Raw genomic sequence first — 6,461 nt, forward strand, 5'->3', positions numbered from 1 at the left:
AGAGGAGTATGACCGCGTGAGTGTTATCAACAACTGGGATGAGCCTGCGAAACTCACCCACGTTGCATTCTACTTGAGCGGCGTCGCAAAAGCGTGGTTTTTCAACCACGCCACAGATTTTCCGACATGGCCCGCCTTTACACGTCAGCTCCGCCAGAATTTCGCAAACCCATCAGTGCGCTCGGATATCGCCAAAAAGAGGCTTGGTGCACGTGTTCAACGCCTTGGCGAGTCTTACACTTCTTACATCGAAGATGTTCTCGCCCTTTGCCGCCGCATCGACAACGATATGGCAGAAAACGACCGTGTGCGCCACCTGCTAAAAGGAATTGCGACTGTCGCTTTTAATGCGCTTGTGGTGCAAAATTCTCAAACCGTAGCCGATGTTGTCGCTACCCGTCAGCGCCTTGAGGAGCTTCAGACCACTCGGGTACAACCTGATATGTCTGATCTGAGCTCAAGTCATGATACAACAGAGCTGCGTGCACTGATCCGCTCTATCATCCGCGAGGAACTTCACGCACAGGCTTCACCTCGCCACCTCGATACCCGAACGACGCCACCCGCTACTAGTTTGCGCGACGTCGTGAGGGAGGAACTGGCCTTGATGACTAGTACACCAGCTCCGAGTTCACATCCCATGCCCAGTTATGCTCACGTTGCTGCAACGACACCTACGCCCCACCAGAGCCTGGCCTCGATGACTGTCACACCGGTCCCGAGCTCATATCCCGTGGCCATGCCAACGTATGCTCAGGTTGCTGCTAGGACGCCTGCACCCCAGCAAAGCCCAATGCAGCTACCAGCGCCCGAAGTGCATGGTTCGCTCAACTCACTCGCACCGCGACCATCTTCCCAGCCTTACAACGCCTGGCGCAGTTCGCGGCCGACTTGCTTCTATTGCGGCATCCGTGGTCATATTTCAAGGTTTTGCCGACGCCGTCAGCAAGACGAACGACGAGGCTACGATAACCTTAAACGGGACGACTTCTACGCGACTGGACCCCCCTATCGTCGGCTGTATCCGAACAGCACACGTCGGTCGCCGTCTCCGCATCTCCGCAGAACTTTGACCCAGTTGGCAGTTCGCGGTTCTCACGTCGTCGCTCACCTTCACCGATGCGGCGTTCTTCTTCTCCTCTCCGACCTTCTACTTCAATTCCCGACCGCCAACTGGAAAACTGAACAGTGCAGCTTCGGGAGGAAAAGCTGCATCTTTCGAACTGCGTCAAACTTCTGCGGACCGCCCATCGAATGTTTTATTGGTGTATGTTGAAAGTGTACAGAGAGAGGCACTGGTGGACACAGGCGCATCACTTTCCGTAATTCGTGCAGACTTTTGTGCCCGCTTGAAAAAAGTTAGGACACCCTACGATGGTCCTCCCCTTCGTTGCGCAGATGGAGTCCCTATTCAGCCTTCAAGTGTTTGCACAGTCCGTGTTTTCATAGATGGCATCATTCACCACATTCAGTTTCTTGTACTTCCTTTGTGTACTCACACAGTAATTTTAGGATGGGACTTCCTTTCTTCGGCATCAGCTTTCATATCGTGTCGTCAGCGAGTCATTCGAATGTCAGCTACTGAGAGTTCATCGAATGTCGATCCATACAGCTTCCGTTTCATTGCTGCTACTGATTGTTTCATTTCGCCAGGAGTTGAACAACTTCTAACGATCGCTTCGGATACTATAGTTAATGGTGACGTGTCATAGCTCCATCAGTTCGCTCGAAACCTGCGAGGCTTACCATAGCACCCGGCCTTGTGCGGTTTAACGACGGTAAAGCATTGGTCACTGCCTTGAATCCAACTTCTTCGCCAGTGATGCGGCCCCAGGGCACTGCTGTGAGCTGCTTCGCTGACAGTGAGCCCTTTTCACTGATTCCCCTTCACGCAGAATCACCGCCTTTGTCTGCTACTACTAATATCAAGGCTACTACTGTTACCTTAAATGACACCATAAGTCCTCACCTCACTGCCGAGCAAAAGAGAGACCTCTTAGACCTTCTCCAAAAGCACAGCCTTTTGTTTGATGTACATTGCAAAGTTCTGGGCCGCACCTCCGTTGCAGAGCACAGCATCGAAACCGTAGGCAGCTCCATTGTACGCCGCCGCCCATACCGTCTCTCTTCGGCTGAACGGCAAATCATCGAAAAAAACGTCGCCGACATGCTCAAACGGGATATTATTCGACCTTCATCCAGCTCCTGGTCGTCTCCTGTGGTGTTGGTTAGGAAAAAGGATGGCTCTGTCCGCTTTTGTGTTGATTACAGAGTGCTCAATAAGATCACGAAAAAAGACGTATATCCGTTGTCACGCATAGATGATGCCCTGGACTCCCTACAAGGCGCAGAATATTTCTCCAGCCTCGACCTCCGATGCGGGTATTGGCAAATACCTATGCGTGAAGCAGACAAGGAGAAAACAGCGTTTGCGACGCCTGACGGGCTTCACAAATTTAACGTCATGCCCTTTGGCTTATGCAACGCTCCAGCAACATTTGAGCGCATGATAGATACTGTCTTACGTGGTCTCAAATGGAAAACCTGTTTATGTTATTTAGACGACATCGTCATTTATTCTTCTACTTTTTCTCAGCACCTTAAGCGTTTGGACGAAGTTCTAACATGCATTTCGAACGCTGGCCTACAGCTCAATACAAAAAAGTGCCACTTCGCCAGCACAAGCATCAAAGTATTGGGTCACCTTGTCAGCAAAGACGGCGTTCGACCCGACGCCGACAAGGTTGCTGCCGTAATTAGTTTTCCACGTCCGCGCAATCAAAAACAACTGCGAAGTTTCGTGGGCCTGGCGTCTTACTTCCGCCACTTCATCCGTCACTTTGCTGCCATTTCGGGGCCGTTACACAAGCTTCTGACGTCAGGGACGGATTTCACGTGGACTGACGAGTGCGAGTGTGCTTTCCAAGCCCTTAAGCGTGCTTTGACATCAGACCCCGTCCTCCGTCACTTCGATGAGAGTGCACCCACTTTCCTGCATACAGATGCCAGCGGCCACGGAATCGGTGCTGTCCTCCTCCAGCGCGACGACACTGCGCGTGAGAGAGTAGTTGCGTATGCCAGCCGCGCACTAACACCTGCAGAGCAGAACTACTCGATAACAGAGCAGGAATGTCTCGCTGTCGTTTGGGCCATCCAGAAATTTTGACCTTATCTGTATGTACGCCACTTTATTGTGGTTACCGACCACCATGCCCTATGCTGGTTGTCCTCGCTGAAGAATTTGTCTGGGCGCCTCGGTCGCTGGATACTGCGTTTGCAAGAGTACACTTTTGACGTTGTGTACAGGTCCGGCAAACAGCATCAGGATGACGACGCTCTCTCTCGCTGCCCTCTGCCACTTTCATCTCCAACCACGCATCCTGAATGCCCCTCAGGTGATCAAGCGGCTTGCTGTTCACTTCACGTTATCACCCCTGGCAGTTGCTGGGTCGCTACCTTTAAACAACAGCGCCCAGTTTGCCGCGCACCAACGTGACGACCCCTACTGTAACCGCATCATCGTATACTTGAATGGCTCGCCTTCTTCACCTAATGCCAGGCTACGTCGTCAGCTACGGCTGTTCAAGCTAGATAACAATGTCCTGCAGCACTATACTTACAATGCGGGTGGGCATCGATGGGTGCCAGTGCTTCCCCGTTCGCTGCGAAAACAAGTTCTCGAAGCATCATGACGACCCATCAGCTGGACACTTGGGATTTGAAAATACCTAGAACCGCGTTAGGAGCCGTTTCTTCTGGCCTGGTCTTTCTACCTCTGTGGCTAATTATGTCGCTTCTTGCGCACTTTGTCAACGCCGGAAACGACCAACTTCAGCTCCTGCTGGCTTATTACAACCCATTCCATGTCCCGACACACCTTTTGCCGTTGTCGGAATAGACCTCGTCGGGCCACTTCCCGTAACGCCAGCGGGCCACCGCTGGATCGTCACAGCCATCGACCACCTCACACGATACGCGGAGACCGCTCCTCTACGCACTAGCTCCGCCTCAGACGTTGCCGTTTTCTTTTTATAAGCCATTGTGTTGCGTCATGGTGCACCTCGCACGTTGTTGAGTGACCGGGGCAAGGCCTTCATGTCGACAATTCTTGACGAAATTCTAAAAACTTGTGGCACACTTCATAAGACCACATCCGCTTACCACCCGCAGACAAATGGGCTAACAGAGCGATTCCACCGGACTCTAATCGACATGATATCCATGTACATCGGACCGAACCACGATAATTGGGGCAAAATCTTGCAGTTCGTAACATTTGCACACAATACCGCTGTTCAATGAACCACCGGGTATTCACCTTTCTTCCTCGTCTATGGTCGTGCGCCGGCATTCACCATTGACGCCTCTTTCTTCAATGTAATGACAAAAACGACGACGACTAAGCCAGAACATTTCGTCTCAAGGCTTGCTGAGGCACGGCAATGTGCTCAACTCAACACGGAAGCCAGTCAAGAAGACCGCAAGCAATGCTATGACAGCTTTCGTCGAGACATCACCTTCAGTCCTGGAGATGAAGTACTACTTTGGACGCCTGTTCGCACACCCGGATTGTGTGAAAAGTTTCAGTCTCGCTTTGTAGGACCTTACGTTGTTTGTGAAAGAACATCTCCGGTCAATTACCTTGTCACTCTCGTCGAGGGTCCCTCAGACCGTCGTTACCGTGCCTCTGAGATTGTACACGTTCCACGTCTTAAACCCTTTGTGCGCCGTACCTTTCCCGCCTAAGTCTCGGCCGGGCCGGCCGCTCAAGTGCGCGGAGAAAATAAGTGTGAGCATTATTTATGCGTCCCATCTTTTCATCTGTAAATACTCATCATCACCAGTCAAGTTTAGGTTGTGGGGCACATACTCGAGTAAATAAAAGGAGAGTCTCGAGTGTTCTCGACGCCATCTTACAATATATATATATATATATATATATATATATATATATATATATATATATATATATATATATATATAAGGGAAAGAAGCGTATACCTAAGGGCTCGTTTTTCTGTGTTTTAACACAATATTAATAAGATATAACAGACAGTAATGCCAAGGATTGTACAGGGGAAGTTATTAAAATCAATGGAATATAAATAAGGAGAAAGAAAAGTGGATGAAAAAATTATCAACTGTGAGCAGGAATCGAACCTACGACCTTCGAATTACGCGTTCGATGCTCTAACCACTGAGCTATCACAGCTTTTTTTTTCTTTATTAACCACTGAGCTATCACAGCGGCCCTCCCTCCATCCACTTTTTTGGGTTTATCTGTGAATTTAGAAGTAGGAGCGACAGTCAGCGCCATCTATAAGCCAAACAACGAGTGTGAAAACACTCTTATGCGCATGTTTGGCGTCACGTAGCACGTGAACTTAATATGAGCGGGCAGCTGATTCATTGTCCCTCTTATACAACCTAAACACACCAATTCTGCCAGTACGAGACCCTCGTTCAATGAAATAAGGGAAAGAAGCGTATACCTAAGGGCTCGTTTTTCCGTGTTTTTAACACAATATTAATGAGATATAACAGACAGTAATGCCAAGAAATGTACAGGGGAAGTTATTAAAATCAATGAAATATAAATAGGAAGAAAGAAAAGTGGATGAAAAAATTACCAACTGTGAGCAGGAATCGAACCTACGACCTTCGAATTACGCGTTCGATGCTCTAACCACTGAGCTATCACAGCGGCCCTCCCTCCATCCACTTTTTTGGGTTTATCTGTGAATTTAGAAGTAGGAGCGACAGTCAGCGCAATCTATAAGCCAAATAACGAGTGTGAAAACACTCTTATGCGCATGTTTGGCGTGATGTAGCACGTGAACTTAATATGAGCGGGCAGCTGATTAATTGTCCCTCTTATACAACCTAAACACACCAAGTCTGCCAGTACGAGACCCTCGTTCAATGAAATAAGGGAAAGAAGCGTATACCTAAGGGCTCGTTTTTCCGTGTTTTTAACACAATATTATTGAGATATAACAGACAGTAATGCCAAGGAATGTACAGGGGAAGTTATTAAAATCAATGGAATATAAATAAGAAGAAAGAAAAGTGGATGAAAAAATTACCAACTGTGAGCAGGAATCGAACCTACGACCTTCGAATTACGCGTTCGATGCTCTAACCACTGAGCTTTCACAGCGGCCCTCCCTCCATCCACTTTTTTGGTTTATCTGTGAATTTAGAAGTAGGAGCGACAGTCAGCGCCATTTATATATTGTCATGTATATATATGTATATATACATATATATATGTCATGTATGTATTGACATATATATTGTCATGGGGTCGTGACGTGGCCGAAGACAGGAGACTTCGTGTTGGGATTTAACTGTTTATTTGGGCGAACCTGTGCCTGGTAAACGGAAAGTCCAATTACAGCAGCAGTCTCGCACAGATCGCAGTGTCGGACTGATAGCGGCGAACGGAGCGTCGGCCTTCG

At 48.7% G+C, this 6,461-nt stretch overlaps 2 non-coding genes across 2 annotated transcripts; both read right to left on the minus strand.

Annotated features, from left to right (window-relative positions):
• Positions 1–5,139: 5,139 nt before the first annotated feature.
• TRNAT-CGU (transfer RNA threonine (anticodon CGU)) lies at positions 5,140–5,212 on the minus strand. The gene has a single exon. It is a non-coding gene; the product is annotated as a tRNA-Thr (tRNA).
• A 419-nt stretch (positions 5,213–5,631) lies between these two features.
• Positions 5,632–5,704, minus strand: TRNAT-CGU (transfer RNA threonine (anticodon CGU)). Its single transcript has one exon. It is a non-coding gene; the product is annotated as a tRNA-Thr (tRNA).
• Between the last annotated feature and the right edge of the window lie 757 nt (positions 5,705–6,461).

The sequence above is a fragment of the Rhipicephalus microplus genome, chromosome 1, assembly GCF_043290135.1.
Source record: "Rhipicephalus microplus isolate Deutch F79 chromosome 1, USDA_Rmic, whole genome shotgun sequence".
NCBI classification, from domain to species: Eukaryota; Metazoa; Arthropoda; class Arachnida; order Ixodida; family Ixodidae; genus Rhipicephalus; species Rhipicephalus microplus.